We start from the raw sequence: 17,827 nt of genomic DNA, 5'->3' as shown, positions 1-17,827 counted from the left end.
TGGGGTATAGCCTGTGAAATGTGGAGTAGAAAGATGGAATATTATGCATAAGGAAGAGGAAATCTCACAAACAAATACAGGAAAGCAAAAATATACACATCTTTTACTAATCACAATGAAATAAAAATTATATTAAATAAAGAGCTGCTAAAAAAAAGCATTAAAAATCAACTAGAGACTAAATCACTTCATCTTAAAGAGCAAATCATAGAAACAATTTCATTAAAGGTAAAGCCAGCAATGAAACAGCATTAAATTTTTTTTTTATGTAGTCAAAATTTTCCTTGGGGAAAATTCACATCTCCAAACACTTTTATTAATAAAAAGAAAAAGGAAAAAAGTTGAGAATTGGAACCAAGATAATGGAGTAGAAACAGGGAAATCTCAAAACCACCATGAGAATCCTCTCCAAACAATCTTAACATAATACCAGAAAACTAATACTGGAATGAAAGAACAACTTGAAAGGTAGGCAGATCCACATCCAGAGAAAGAACAGTGGAATCAGAAATGCATTAGAAAAATATATTCTCAATCATATAGTGTGATAGGGATGTGATTAGGGTTTTGATGTTAAAAGATCACTATTGCAAATATGAATAACATGGAAATATGTTTTGAACAATGATACATGTATAACCCAGTGGAACTGCTTGTCAGTTTTAGGAGGGGGGAAGAGAAAGTGGGGAAGGGGGGATTATGAATCATGTAAGCATAGAAAAATATTCTGAATAAAAATTAAAAAATTAAAAAAAAAGAAAGGTAGGCAAAGAACATATGGTTCACTGGGGTAAGAAGGTAGCACAGCTAGCAGGAGGCTACAACAAGAAGTAAAGAGCAAGTCAAAAAGGCCCTCCCCCAACATCTACTGTTCCAGGTTCTGAACTTGGGCCCAAGCCAACATCCAGACTCTAAGACCCTGTCTAAGACAACAGCAGTGTGACCCAATGCACAGCCTGTAAAGTTCCAAGCAAGCATGCAGTAAGGTCTGGAATTCTAGCATGAGGCAATCTGCATCATGTGCCTGATCTATGTAAGCCCAAAGCAATGCCAGGAGCCCCAACCCAAGCTTGTAGTGAGGATCTAAAACCCAGTTTCAGACAATCTGTATGGCACTCAGGGTCAGTGTAAACCCAGAGCTAGGACCCCAGATAACCTACGTAGCTCTTACCAAAGCTCAAGGCAGAGCCCCAGAATAAGGCAGTCCACAGTGTTCCTGACATGATCAAGCCCAGAGTGAGACCAAAAGCCCCCACACAAGCCTGAGGCTAGACTTTGAGCCATAAACAGTATCAGGAGTTGATTGAATCATCAATGTGAGGTGACTTTCAGAACTCTTAGGTTGTGCACAGGCCATACCACTTTGGAAGAACTGAAACTTATCCTCCCTGAGAATTGAACCTACCTTTAAAATAAAAATGAAAGTCAAGAAAAAGCCTGGGAAAATGAGCAAACATTAAAAAAAAATAACCACCATAGAAAATGTTTATGGAGACAAAGAGCAAGGTACAATCACAGAAGAAGACACTGAAAGCAAAGCAAAGACAGTCAAAGCTCCAAAGAAAAATATGAATTGATCTCAGATTCTGGAAGAGTTCAAAAAAGATTTTAAAAATCAATTAAGAGAGGCAGAAGGAAAAAGATGAAGAGAAATGAAAGTAATGCAAGGAAAAAAAATAAGCCAAATGAAAAAGGTGGTTCAAAAGATGATGGAAGAAACTCAGTTCTTAAAAATTAGAATTGGGCAAGTAGGAGCTAATTACTTCATGAGATATTAAGAAACAAAACAAAATCAAAAGAATGAAAAAAAAACAGAAGAAAACATGAACTAACTTATTGAAAAAACAATGGACTTGAAAAATAGATACAGGAAAGACAATTTAAGAAATGTTAGACTACCTAGAAGTGATGATAAAAAAAAAATCATGGACATCATAATACAATAAATTGTCAAAGAAAACTGCCCTAATATTCTTGAATAAGAGAGTAAAATAGACATTGAAAGAATTGACAGATGACTTCCAGAAAGAAATACCCAAATGACAACTCCTAGGAATATTATAATTAAATTCAAGAACCCCCAAGCCAAGGATAAAATACTGCAGACAGCCAGAAAGAAACAATTCAAATACCATGGAACTACAGTCAGGATTATACAGAATTTAGTAGCCTCCACATTAAAGGATCAGAAGGTGAAACATCTAAGTTTACAACCCAGAATCACCTAGACAGCAAAACTGAGTATATTCTTTCAGGGTAAAAAAAATGATCATTCAATAACATAGAAGATTTCCAAGCATTCCTGATGAAAAGATCAGACCTAAACAGAAAACTTGATGTCCAAATGCAAGACCCAAGAGAAGCCCAAAAAGATAAATAAGAAAGAGAAAATTTAAGGGATTCAATAAGGTCAGACTATGTATTGCTACATGGAAAGAAGGTATTTGTAATTCTTACCATTTTTTAACAGTAGGAGAACAGTTAGAAGAATTTATACATCTACAGAAGGTGTGAAAGTAAGCTGATTAGGACGATATGATATGCAAAAACAATCAAGGAGCCAAAAAGAGGATTGTGATTAGAGAAAAGGGAAAGGAGAGGTAGAATGGGGTAAATTATCTCACCTAAAGAGGTATGAAAAACTATTACACTGGAGGGGAGGATGAGAATGGTGACTAGTAATGCATAAACTTTACTCTCATCCTAACTGGCTCAGAGAGGGAATAACAACCATACTCATTGGTATATATTGGGTATAACCCAATTCTATACGAACCCTGTCTTTACCTATAGAGAAGTAGGAGGGGAATAAGACAAAAGCAGGGTGGAGTGGTAATAGGAGGGGGAGGGACTTGAGGGTGGTGATAAAAAAGCAAAACAACAGTGAAGAGGATCAGAGTGAAAGGAAAAAGAGCAGAATCAAAAAGGAAAATAAGATGGAGGGGAAAACACAGCTGGTAATTATAATTGTGAATGGGAATGGGACAAACTCACCTACACATAAGACAGAAGCAGATAGCAGGGTGGATTAAAAACCAGAATCCTACTATATAGTATTTATAATTTGAGGCAGTGACACACACAGGGTAAAGGTAAGGGACTGGAGCAGAATTTATTGCCCATTATCTGAAGTTTAAAAAGCAGGAGCAGCAATCATGATCTTAGACAAAGCTAAAGCAAAAAAAAAAATCGGGATCAGAAAGAATCAGAAGTGAATTCTATCAAACATTCAAGGAATGATCATTCCAATATTATGTAAGTCATTTACAAATATAACAAAAGAAGGTATCCTAGCAAATTCAAAAATTTTAAAACACCATATTATAAAGATTATACATTTTGACCATACTGGTTTTATACCAGAAATTCAGAACTAGTTTAATATTAGGAAGACCATAAACTTAATTAACTGTGTTAATGACAAAAACAACAAAAATCATAAGATTTTAACAACAGATGCATAAAAAGTTTATGTCAAATTACAAAATCCATTTTGTTAGAAAAACACTAGCAAACATAGGAATAGATAAGCCTTTCCTTAAAGTGATAAATTATATTTGCCCCAAATCGAGCTACCATTATATATATATATATATATATATATATATATATATATATATATAATTAGGATGCCTCTTTTTATCACTCTCTTTGATATACAATAGCAATAAACTAATTGAAACAATATATTTAGTAAACTTATAGGATAAAAAACAAATCCATATAAATCAGCAGTTTCTTATAATTTTTTAAAAAATACCCAGCACGTAAAAGGAATAATAAAGTGGAGAAGTTCCATGGAGACTGGAACAACCTCCAGGAAGTGAGGCAGAGCGAGAGGAGCAGAACCAGGAGAACATTGTACACAGAGACTAATACACTGTGGTATAATCGAACGTAATGGACTTCTCCATTAGTGGTGGTGTAATGTCCCTGAACAACTTGCAGGGATCCAGGAGAAAAAAACACCATTCATAAGCAAAGGATAAACTATGGGAGTGGAAACACCGAGAAAAAGCAACTGCCTGAATACAGAGGTTGAGGGGACATGACAGAGGATAGACTCTAAATGAACACTCTAATGCAAATACTATCAACAAAGCAATGGGTTCAAATCAAGAAAACATCTAATGCCCAGTGGACTTACGCGTCGGCTATGGGGGGTGGGGGTGGGGGGAGGAAAAGAAAATGATCTATGTCTTTAACGAATAATGCTTGGAAATGATCAAATAAAATATATTAAAAAAAAAATACCCAGCACAAAGAGATAGAAAGAGAAAATCAATTTAAAAATAGGACTACAAAATAAATTTAAGAATAGAGCAAGGATGTTTACTTTCGTCATTATTACTTGATGTAGTTCTGAAAAACAAAAGAAACAGCAATAGGACAATACAAACAAATAGAAATCATAAAATTAGGTAAAGAAGATGTAAAATCACTCTTATTTGCTGATAATATGATGGCTTACTTTAAAAATCCTATGGAATCAGTAAAGATACTAATTAAGGAAATAGTTTTGGCAAAGTTTCAGGCTATTAAATAAACCTTCAGTACCAATAACATTTGTACATAATAAATAAATTCAAGTGAAAATAATAGAAAGGGAAATCTCATTTTAAATAACCACAAAATGTACAAGTGTCTGGGCATCAATCTACCAAAGCATACAAAAAAACTTGTATAGATTCAGTTACAATGTATACCTTTAAAAAGCAACAACAAATAAATCTCAGGGTATATGATACACTTAAGGGGACAAAGGGTTTTTATTTTGGGGATCTTTTAGTCATTGAATGAGGGAGGACTTTTTCTTCTGTTCTTGGAGAAACAATTCCCAATCCCAACATCATCACAGTAAGTGTGGACCAAGCTGGAAAGAGGGAAGTAAGAAGGCCTGGCAATATGGAGGGAGCTTGTTGGAGCTCAAAGAAGAGTGTATTGACACCACTCATTCCCAATAAGTTCAATGAGTCTATGACACTTGGGCAAAAGGTGGGAGTTTTTGTTTTAAAGTAAGTGGCAAAAAATTGATCTCAGAAGTCCACTTTTGCTATTCCCAAAAAGTAAAGAGTGGCACAAAGTGTCAAGAAGAGTGAAGTGTATCTCCTGAGAAATAAAAACTTAAGTCGAAGGAAGAATATTCAATATTCATGGCTGAGATAGCCTATATAATAAAAATGAACATACTATCAAAGTCAACTTATACTCTTAATACTATACAAATCAATTTATTAAAGGGATGTTTTACAGAACCGTACAAAATAATAATTCATTTGGTAAAATAAAAACTAGGCTGTCAACAGAAATTGAAAAAAGAGGTAGAACTGAATGGGGAATAAGCATTTCAAGATCTCAAGTAATATTATAAAAGAACATTAATCAAAAACATCTGATATTGGTTAAAAATTGAGAAGTATATTAATAGAACAGATTATAAAAAACAATGTAATTGAATAACGGTGTTCTATAAATTGGAAAGCATAGTACAGAACTCCCTATTTGATAAAAAAAAAAACCTCAAAACTGGGGAAACTAGAAGGCAGTCTAGTATAAATTAGATGTAAACCAATATATTATGTCATATTCCATAATACATCCTAAGAGGATACTTGATCATAATATTAAAGATCATATTACAAAAAAAAAATAGAAGTAGATCATATAATTTATAGCTGTAGGTAAGAAATGCATTTTTTTAAACTGACACTTTACATTTATTATATATCTATAAAGCATCAGATTAATTGTGAGAGGATAATTATCTGGAAACAAAATCACAAGCAAAGTAAAAAATGAATGGCACTTTTTTTTTTAAAGGAAAGGAGCAAGAGTGAAAACAAGGCTTGCAAAATTTAGTGAATAAATACAAATACACACAAACATACATGTATGGTATCCTAAAAATTTTAGTGTTTGAGATATAATCTTAAACATGATAGATACAACTACAAAATAAAATAGATAACTTACATTTACATGAAACTGAAAACTTTCTTCACAGAAAAAATTAATGTACCTAAGATAAGAAAGGAAGTAGTTGATAGGGAAAAAAAATCTTTGTATCAAATTAAAGCTTGATGTATATTGTAATATATGGCCAGCAGAAAGGGAACACACACACACACACACACACACACACACACACACACACACACACACAGAGGAAATGGAGGGAAAGAGAGAAAGAGTTGAGAGAATGGAGAGAGGGAAGATTGTCCTTCCCCTCTCTTCCCTTTGGGGGAAGGTAACCCAGTTTTGTCTACCTGAGGGAAGGAGAATGTCTCCCCAGGGAATGATTCTGGGAGGTGGAGGTTAAGAACTAGAAGGAAGAGCTTTGGTAAAATGACCCACTGCCTCCCTTTTGGGTCTCAGCTATTGTTGAGAGGCAAGATGGACTCTTCTGCCTCTGAGTCCCTCAGGTACACCAACTGCCACTTCCCTCCCACCCACCCCCCCAAGACCTTGGGTTACTCCTCAGCCCAAGAGAGAAGATTGCTCCTTGGATCTAGTTGTTTGGATCCCTGGGTTCTTGAGCTAACCCTCCTCTTTGGGGAGAGGTATGGTTCTACCCAAATTTTTAGCCCTCTTTCCTAGTATTTAGCCAGAACCTAGCCAGACCTAATTCTAAGTAGCAGGCACTTTATTGGGGTTCTCACAGGGAGAGGAGAGGTATGGGGGTTAGGATTAGGGTAGTGGGTGAGCAGGAAGCCCCATGGACTTGTCCCTTCTGCCAGACTGACCCCACAAGATCTCGGGGTTCAGGTTCTTGGCCTTGACCCCTCTTCTGGCCAGCTGCTGCTTTGGTCCCTACTCCTGAGCTAACTAGTTGAGTACTAGAGTTCAGCAACAAGTTATCGAGAGAGATGGAAAATAGAGATCCTTGAAAAGGGGGGTCTCAGAAGATGGCTTTTCCAAATCCCAGTCCCCAATGTTCATTGATGATTCTGAGCTGTTGTTGAGAGCTGATTGAGAGATATTCAGGGTTCACAGGGAAACAATTATCTCCAGAGAGACCCAAGCTTCTTCCTAGCCAGAGAGAGCTGCTTCTACTCTGGCTCCTAGCTGGGAGAAGTGAGGAGATCAGTTGGAGTTCCCAAACTTCAGATTCTCTAACTGGAATTTTGAGTTTTTCTTTCTTGCACCTCTCCCACTCTCTCTCTGAATCTGATTTCTGCCTTGCACAAATTGGATTTGATTCCTCTCTTTGTATTTTCATAAAATCCCAAGATTTAAAAATTTTGTTGGAGAAAGATCTTCAAGGAAAGAAGCTTGCTAACTCCTAAAATCCAGAGAATGAATTGTTTGCAGAAAGATGCCTGAAAAACCTGTACTACATCAGGAAGATCCAGAATGAACTTTGGGTGTGGTAGATTGAACTGAAGTTTGATTGAACATTTATTTTGAATGTATACCCTTATGCCAAAAGGGGACTGCCCCTTAATTGGTTTTTGTCAATGTGCCCAGCAAAACATTGGTTTTGCTATCTCTCTTCTATTCCCATCTATTCTATACTATTGTAGTTTCCTCTTAGAAGGTGAAATTTTGTATGCACCTGTAGTTAAAAGATTTAGAGGTACAAGATGATTATTATGTTAAGTGATCAATTGGGGAGACTAGTCTCCCAATCATCATCAAGGGGATTGTGACTTTTAGATTTACTCCACCCTGCTTAATATTTAGAATTTTAGCAACCAGGAATATATACACCCCCACTTAAGAATTAACTGTGGGGGAGGATGGTCTATAACTGTAAGGAAAAATTTTAGGGTTGTGACTTAATCTAAATTTAATTGGTCGCCAGGAAAAATCCCAAATAAAATATTCAGGTCAGTTTGGAAATTTTATGGTGGTTTAATTAATATAAAGGGAAGGATTTTAAGGATTTAAGGAGAAGAGAGAGGGAAAGGGTATAGGCCTGTGCCAGGAGGAGTTCAAAGACCTCCACCATGAGGTCATTTCAGAAGATTAGAGGCTTTCCTAAGAGGATAGTGTTTTGAAAGGTAAAGGAGAAAAGAATCATCCTAAACTCCAAGAGAGCCTCACCTGAACTAGGTTACTAAGCTTCCCCCAGTAGTGTATCAAAGACTCTCACTGCCAAACCTGGACAATAGCTGCTGCCACGCCAAGATGCCAAGATGCCAAGATGCTTAGCACACTGCTGCCAGAGTCACCTCTCCGCCAAAAGAGGACGGAGAGAGGAAGTGACACTAAATATATAGACCATTTTTACATCACTTTCCTGCATCTCACATGTACCAATGGTAGCTTAAGCTTGACTTAGGACAGCCCAGGAGTCTGTCAGTTGTTTCTGATTTGTCATTTGCTAGCACATGTCTGTCATAGGCCATGTTTCTCAATACTTAATCTTTAAGTTGGGGTGTAGACATTCCTGTTTTGTTAGACTAAGCAGGGTAGAGTACATGACCCACACGTGCTAGCAAGTGACAAATCAGAACAACTGACTGACCCTCCCCCCCCTCTCCCCTGCCTCCGGTTTAGATAAACAGAAAGATATCAACTACTGTGATATGAACTCACTATTTGAAAAAACTGCCAGGAAAATTGTTAAGTAGTGTGGAATAAATTATAACATTTCACATCTTATACCAAGCCAAGTTCCAAATGTATTAGTGATCTAGATAAGTCACATCAGAAACAAATTAGAGAAACCTGGGGGGGGAAATTATCAGATCTATGGATAGGAGAAAAGTTCCTGGACATAAAAGAGATAGAGGGGATCACTGAAGATAAAATAGATAACACAGAATGAAAAAAAAAGTTTTGCATAAACAAATCCAATAAAGCTAAGATTAAAAGGTATTAACTAGGACAAAATATTCCCAGTAAATATCTTTGATAAAGGTATCATTTCTAAGCTATATAAGCAACACATTCATATTTATAAGAAAAAGAGTCATTCCTCAATTGATAAAAGATCTAAGAATTTGCACAGGCAGTTTTCAAGGAGAGAAACCTAACCTACTGATAGCCATATGAAAAAAATGCTCCAAATCAGTAATAATTTAAGAAATGCAAATTAAAGTAACCATGAAATTTCATATCATATCCATCATATAGGCAAAGATAATAAAAAATAAAAATTATAAATGTTAGAGGGGTATGAGGAAAATGAGAATGTTGATGAAAAACTGGTTTTGAATTGTAGTACAAGCATTCAGGAAAGTAAAACATGTAAAAAGTTACTAAATAGTAGATACTCTTCAATCCAGTTATATATACAACAGCTAAGCCCATACCCATAAAAGTTAAGAAGAGGTTCTATTAAGTACAGAAATATTTGTTTAAACTCTTCTTGTCCTGGCAACAATTGAAAACTGAAGAGATGGCCATCATTTGAATAGCTGAATATATTATAACATATAAATGTGATTGCATACTATTTTTAAACATGCCTTTATTTTTTTTCTTTTTTTAATTTATATTTTAATTTTTTTCCAATTTAAACATTATTTTATTTGGTCATTTCCAAACATTATTCATTGGAGACAAAGATAATTTTCTTTTCCTCCCACCACCCCTCCCATAGCCGACACACAATTCCACTGGGTATCACATGTGTCCTTGCTTCAAACCCATTTCCATGTTGTTGGTATTTGTATTAGGGTGTTCATTTAGAGTCTCTCCTCATTCCTGTCCCTTCCACCCCTGTAGTCAAGCAGTTGCTTATCTTTGGTGGTTTTACTCCCACCGTTTGTCCTTTGCTTATGGATAGTGTTTTTTTCTCCTGGATCCCTGCAGAATGTTCAGGGATGTTGTATTGACACTAATGGAGAAGTCCATTACGTTCTCTTGTACCACAGTGTGTCAGTGTCTGTGTACAATGTTTTCCTGGTTCTGCTCCTCTCGAACTGCATCACTTCCTGGAGGTTGTTCCAGTCTCCATGGAAATCCTCCACTTTATTATTCCTTTGAGCACAATAGTATTCCATTGCCAACGTATACCTTAATTTGTTCAGCCATTCCCCAATTGAAGGGCATCCCCTCATTTTCCAATTTTTGGCCACCACAAAGAGTGCAGCTATGAATATTTTGCTACAAGTCTTTTTTTCCTTATTATCTCTTGGTATTATGAGAAGAACCTTAATTCAGTAAAGAGAGCTGAATTAAATTCTAGCTCTTACTTACTGCTTATGTGAGTTCAAGGAAATGACAATCTCCCTAAGCCTTTTTCTCACCAATAAAATAAGAGGGATTGGATAGATGATTGATTTTAGGTCCCTTGCAACTCTGCCTGCTGGGATGCTATGAATGCACTTTCAAAACACCTTCACAATATCTATCTCCTCATCTTCACTTCACAGCTCCTATCCTATTTCAGGTGTTAATCCTTTCTCAGCTAGACTAATACAAGGCATCCTCTTAGTTTCCAACCCCTCTTCTCTTCAATCTATCTTCTGATATAACCAACTAAAATAATGCATCTAAAAAGATACCTGATGCTAATAGGATTTAAGTAGGTTCAGGAATGATTGTTTACGACTAGTATCAGAAAGACACAGGGTTTGAGAAGGTCAACAGGATAAAGGTTACAGGATACCAAATACTATTAAACAGGGTTTATTTAAGATATCTTAACAGAGGAATTACGTGTCAGCTATGGGCGGGGGGGGGGGAGGCCTTGGGGGGAAAAAAGGGAAAGAACATGAATCTTGTAACCAAACAGAATACTTATTATGCCTAGAATTGGGATAGAGTACTTCCTCTCTTTCTCTGAAGGGGCTTCTTATCCTGAACCTACATGTAAGGACCACATTCAGTCTTGAAGGCTGACCTCTGCAAGGAGAGATTGAAGAATACACATCTATTGAGCTCTTACTAAGTGCCAGACACTGTTAAGTGCTATACAAATATTATCTCATTTGATCCCCTCTAAAGAGGGGCCTTATAGATATGTTCTGGTACATGTTTAACAATTGGCTTTCTGAAAAAAATTGTATCTAGCCCATACTTTTAAATTTATTCTGCATTATTAACATTTTCTTCATAACTTTCTTGAACCTATACAATCAACAAAACAATTAACCAACCTTGATTTGTAGTAGTGTTTGAGGTATAGATGCTCATAAAGAAAATTTAACAGCTACCTCTCTAAACAGAAAAACTGACTCCAGTATGTCTAGGGATAAGGGTTTTTTTCTAATACATTCTGGGTCTTTATACTCTGACCTCCATCCATGAACCCCAAGAAGAGTTACTTAAAATGGATTTGGCTTATATCTCAGGTCTTCCCCAAAAAGGAGTAGAAAGGTACCCAATGTATAATGCAAATCATTTTAGGTTAGTTATTTATTTCCTCCACTCAAAAGAAATGCTTAAAAGAAAGACAAGCATGCATTGATAAAGACTTAAATAGACTCCTGCAAGAAATAGATACTTAGAACATAACACACTTAGTCCTTCACTATCTAAACATCCCTCTACTAATCCATGTCTTCTGATAAGGAAGGCCAGAAGTTGTATTTATTCTCCTACCTTCTCTAAAAAGCACTTTAGTTAATGAATACTGGAGGGGATGTGGTAAAGTCTGGACATTAATGCATTGCTGGTGAAGTTGTGAATTGATCCAGCCATTCTGGAGGGCAATTTGGAACTATGCCCAAAGGGCGATAAAAGACTGTCTGCCCTTTGATCCAGCCATAGCACTGCTGGGTTTGTACCCCAAAGAGATAATAAGGAAAAAGGCTTGTACAAGAATATTCATAGCTGCCCTCTTTGTGGTGGCCAAAAATTGGAAAATGAGGGGATGCCCTTCAATTGGGGAATGGCTGAACAAATTGTGGTATATGTTGGTGATGGAATACTATTGTGTTCAAAGGAATAATAAAGTGGAGGAATTCCATGGAGACTGGAACAACCTCCAGGAATTGATGCAGAGTGAGAGGAGAACGTTGTACACAGAGACTGATACACTGTGGTATGATCAAATGTAATGGACTCTCCATTAGTGGTGATGCAGTGATCTGAACAACTTGGATCGATCTATGAGAAAAAACACTATCCACATTCAGAGAGAAAATCTGTGTGAGTAAAAACACCGAAGAAAAACAATTGCTTTAATACATGGGTCGAGGGGATATGGCTAGGGATGTAGACTTTAAATGAACATCCTAAAGCAAACACCAACAACATGGGAATAGATTCTGATCAAGGACACATGTAATACCCAATGAAATTGCGCATCTGCTGTGGGAAGGGTGGGTTGAAGGGAGGGAGGGAAATAACATAATTCTTGTAACCAAGGAATAATGTTCTAAATTGACTAAATAAATTAACTTAAAATTCTTCTAAAAAAAAATAAAAAGCACTTTAGTAATGGAAGGAAAGCCAGGGCCTTGAGTCACAGAGACTCATCTTCCTGAGTTAAAATCTGGTCTTTACTGTGTGATCCTGGGCAAGTCATTTCATACTGCTTGCCTCAGTTAACTCATATGTAAAATGATCTGGATAAGGAAATGGCAAGCCTCTCAACTGTCTTTGACAAGAAAATCTCAAATGGGATCATGAAGAATCAGACATGACTGAAAAATAACTGGATAACAACAAGTTAAAGGGAGAATCTCCCACAGTACAGCCTGTTCCAACTGAGAAAACCCAGGAATTCCTGAACACTTTATGGTAGTCATTCCTGAAGAGTATCTTTCTCTATTGCTCTTAAGGCACTTACACTCAAAGAAAGAAATAAAACAGAAGAAACAATCAGAGACTTGAGATTATAAATTAGGTTTGTTTGGATGAGCCCTTGATCTAGTGACCATGTCAGTCAGTCAGTAAGCATTTACCAAGAGTCTGCCATGCTCTAGGCACTGTGCTAACCACCTGGGATACAAAATGAGGCAAACGATAGTCCTTGCTCTTGAAGTGCTCACAGACTAACAACAAACAAAAGACAAAAAAGAAAACAAATATCTACAAATAAGCTATATGTAGAATAATGAGAAATGATAAACAGAAGACACTAGAATTGAGAAGAATTAGGAAAGGCTTTTTGTAGAAGATGAGATTTTAGTTGCGACTTGAAGGAAGCCAGGAATGCCAGGAGGCAGAGATTGGGAGGGACAATATTCTAGGCATGGGGAACAGCTAGAGAAAATACCCAAAGCCAAGAGATGGAGTATCTTGAGCATACAACGCAATGAGGACAGTGTCACTGGATCAAATGTAAGAGCAATCTCTATTTTTATTGAGAACTCCTTTGTCCCACCCTTCACAAGAAGTTTCAGAGAAAAAATGTTATATAAGACACTGGAGAGGGGGCCTGACTGCAAGAATGTTTCATGGGTGGCAGTCTAGCCAGAAATGATCAAAGGAAGTTCTTTTGAATATTGTATAAAGCACATTACTGGGCACTAGAGGAAAGAAATAATTTAGGTAAAAGATGGTCTCCTTTCCTGGAAATTATGCTCTTACAAAACACATGTTAAACATAATTAAAATATACACTAATACATAAGTGCATGAGAGAAATAAAAAAAGGTTCTGTGTGAAGCCAAAGTAGAAATGTGATGCCAATAGAGTATTGTGGAAGCCTTCATGGAATCTTTTAGTAGGACTTTAAAAGATACCATTCAAGAGATGATGAAAGGAAGACATTTCATCGATAGTGAGAGTATCAGCAAAGGCAGGACATTAAAAAATGCATTTGAGGTCATAAGATAAACTAGGGAGGTGAAGGATTGAAGGAGATACCTGGGAATTTTAGTGTGATCCACAAATCAATCAATTAATTAATTCATACATAAAAAGAGAGTACATGGAAAGGAATAATTTAAAATAAACTGGAAAGATCAGGTGGTACCAGATTACAGAACTTTTCAACATTGAGCAAAATTTTAGTTTGTAAACCACTGAATCTGAATAACCACAGAAGATGTTTTATCAGAGGAGTGGCAGGATCAGGAATACCAAATACTTTTTTAAAAATCTACTTTTATTGATGTCTTTTGTTTTAAAATCACCTAGGTTTCTCTCAATATCTCTGCCCCTTTAACCTCCCTTAGAGCCATTCCTTAGAAAGATTAAAAAAGAAGGAAAAAAGTCAACAAAACTGATGGACACAGCAAAAAACAAAGAAAAATCTATTGAGTAATACACTCAATAATCATTTATTGTTGTTGAATGAAAAGAGTGGAAATAATGGCCAGACACCAGCAAAGGCTCATATGGGCAAAAAAAATTAAGGTAATTCTATATGAACTCACACAAATCACCCAATGATCAGACTTTTGATCAGCAAAGATCCTGAGCCATTGATAAGGAATGCAATAGCCTGGCAGTTCTGCTCATGAAAAGGAAGTGACTCAGAAGTTCTCAAAAGGAAAACCTGTTTGATAATAGCTGGTGACATTCCTCTGTAAGAATCTACATAACTACCCAATAGCCAGGTCATTGCTTGCTCTCTTCTAATAATTTTGTTCATATTAATTCAGATACAAATTCTAGAGCTTGTGGTACTTAAAAGCTGAGGTCTCTTCAATTGTAGATTCATTGTGGAATGTATAAAGGAAGTACTATATGCTTGGAAGACATGGATTTTACATAAAATATGATTTATTAATCCTTTGTCTTTATTATTAGAATCCCCCTGCCCCCTGCTCCCCCTACATCCACTCTAACTTTGTGATGAAGAAAAACACATAAGCAAAAAATACCAGAGACAATCTAACATTATTTATTGACCCCTACTTTTGTCATAGAGAGTAGATATGTTTTATTTTCTTTCCTCTAAATTATCCATTTTTTACCATTGCTTTGAATTCAAATTCCTTTTAATTTGCATTCCATTAACATTGAAATCCTAAATATTGTTCTCTTAGTTCTACATGCTTCTCTTTGTAGCAGTTCATACAAATCTTCCCACATTTCTCTGAATTCTTCTTAATTCTCTTCTTCATTCATATACCACAATTTTTTCATCCATTCCCCAGCTAATGGATGCTCATTTTATTTCTAAGGCAGGTAGGTGGTGCAGAGGATAAAGAGCTCAGTATGGAGTCAGGAAGATCTGAGTTCAAACTGAGCCTCAGAAATTCCCTAGCTGTGTGACCCTGGATGAGTCACTTAACCAACCCTTTTTGCTTCAATTTCATCATCTGTCAAATGAGCTGGAGAAGCAAATGTCAAAGAACTCCAGTAACTTTGTTAAGAAAACACCAAGGGGGCAAGTGACCTCAGCCAGACAGTATACGATAAACCCAAAGATCCCAGGTTTTGGGACAAAAATCCACTATTCGATAAAAACTGCTGGGAAAATTGGAAGACAGTGTGGGAGAGATTAGGAATTGATCAACACCTCACACCCTACACCAAGATAAATTCAAAATGGGTGAAAGACTTAAAGATAAAGAAGGAAACCATAAGTAAATTGGGTAAACACAGAATAGTATACATGTCAGACCTTTGGGAGGGGAAAGACTTTAAAACCAAGCAAGACATAGAAAGAATCACAAAATGTAAAATAAATAATTTTGACTACATCAAATTAAAAAGCTTTTGTACAAACAAAACCAATGTAACTGAAATCAGAAGGGAAACAACAAATTGGGAAAAAATCTTCATAGAAACCTCTGACAAAGGTTTAATTACTCAAATTTATAAAGAGCTAAATCAATTGTACAAAAAATCAAGCCGTTCCCCAATTGATAAATGGGCAAGGGACATGGATAGGCAGTTTTCAGATAAAGAAATCAAAACTATTAATAAACACATGAAGAAGTGTTCTAAATCTCTTATAATCAGAGAGATGCAAATCAAAACAACTCTGAGGTATCACCTCACACCTAGCAGATTGGCTAACATGACAGCAAAGGAAAGTAATGAATGCTGGAGGGGATGTGGTAAAGTAGGGACATTAATTCATTGCTGGTGGAGTTGTGAATTGATCCAGCCATTCTGGAGGGCAATTTGGAACTATGCCCAAAGGGCGACAAAAGAATGTCTACCCTTTGATCCAGCCATAGCACTGCTGGGTCTGTACCCCAAAGAGATAATGGTCAAAAAGACTTGTACAAAAATATTCATAGCTGCGCTCTTTGTGGTGGCCAAAAATTGGAAAACGAGGGGTTGCCCTTCAATTGGGGAATGGCTGAGCAAATTGTGGTATATGTTGGTGATGGAATACTATTGTGCTAAAAGGAATAATAAAGTGTAGAAGTTCCATGGAGACTGGAACAACCTCCAGGAAGTGATGCAGAGCGAGAGGAACAGAACCAGGAGAACATTGTACACAGAGACTAATACACTGTGGTATAATCGAACGTAATGGACCTCTCCATTAGTGGCGGTGTAATGTCCCTGAACAATCTGCAGGGATCTAGGAGAAAAAACACTATCCATAAGCAGAGGACAAACTGAGGGAGTAAAAACACCAAGGAAAAGCAACTGCCTGACTACAGTGGCTGAGGGGACATGACAGAGGAGAGACTCTAAACGAACACTCTAATGCAAATATTAACAACATGGCAATGGGTTTGAATCAAGAACACATGTGATACCCAGTGGAATCATGCGTCGGCTATGGGGGGGGGAAGGGAGGAAAAGAAAATGATCTTTGTTTTTAATGAATAATGCATGGAAATGATCAAATAAAATACTATAAAATTAAAAAAAAAAAAAGAAAACCCCAAGGGGTCATGAAGAGTCAGACATGAACCATTATCACCACAACAACCAATCACCATTTTGTTTCTGGTTCTTTGCTATTTAAATAATATTGCTATGAATATTTTGACATACATTAGACCCTTATTTCTGTCTTTGACTTCCTAGGTATATATATATGTCCAGTTAAGGTATAGATGGATAAGTGTTTCCAAGCATTAATTGAGGACAATGGAGGCAAGGGGACAGCCATTTGATTAGGTGGTTCTATGGATCCTATAAGGAAGTTGAACCAAATTTTTTGTAATACATGTCATTCAGAAGGAGCTTTTAATATATTTTACAAGAAACTAGTCAATTAATCATTGAGTCACATTATTGAATTCTCTTTTGTATGTATGTAGCAACACTTTTATTCCACTCTCTCAGAGCAATGCCAACATCATCTACTTGTCCCTGCCCATACTAGGTGTATCCATGAGGGAATGGAGATATCTTTTATTTATTACTATTATCATGAATTCCCATTCTAATGTATTCCTAGTTCAGTGATTAGCATATGAGGTCAGACTATGTTACCTAATGGTAAATGTGACGAATTATATACTCTGATGTTTCTTTTCCACCATCTCCTTTCCCCCAACCCCCCCCCAAAAAGGATCTTGAAAATTATATCCATACTTTTCCTTTATCATGTCACATTGCTTAGTGGGACCTTGTATTGGAATCGTAGCCCTCAGTTTAATCCCAATTCTGTTACTCACTGGTCAAGTTGCTTTGTCTCTCTGGGCCTCAGTTTTCTCATTTTACATATTAGGAAGTTTGACTAAATAATTTATGAGGTGTCTCCTAGTTTTAAGTCCTATGATTCTAATTTTACTTTAGGCATTTTAGATTTTTTTCCTTTTTCCTCTTTCTTTTAACTCCTGCCCAGTAACCTGGGTTTTATGGAATATTCAGAGAGTACTAACACCTCTGCTGAGAGGGCTTACTGGGTCCTTTTCTGGATAACTCACCCATCAAACTCTCACCAGTGGTTCCAAGCTATAGTATACACGGTGACCATAACCCAATAAAAATATCTTGGCAGATGGGCTAAATCAGTTTGAGGGCAGCCAACAGTCTAAACCTGTTGGTGATCTAAGGCAATGTCTACTCCAAACAAGTAAAGACTTCCCCTGGCAAAATGGGATAAATTAAGTGTTGG

This window comes from Monodelphis domestica, chromosome 3 (assembly GCF_027887165.1).
Source record: "Monodelphis domestica isolate mMonDom1 chromosome 3, mMonDom1.pri, whole genome shotgun sequence".
NCBI classification, from domain to species: domain Eukaryota; kingdom Metazoa; phylum Chordata; class Mammalia; order Didelphimorphia; family Didelphidae; genus Monodelphis; species Monodelphis domestica.
Note: the sequence above shows the minus strand (reverse complement) of the source record.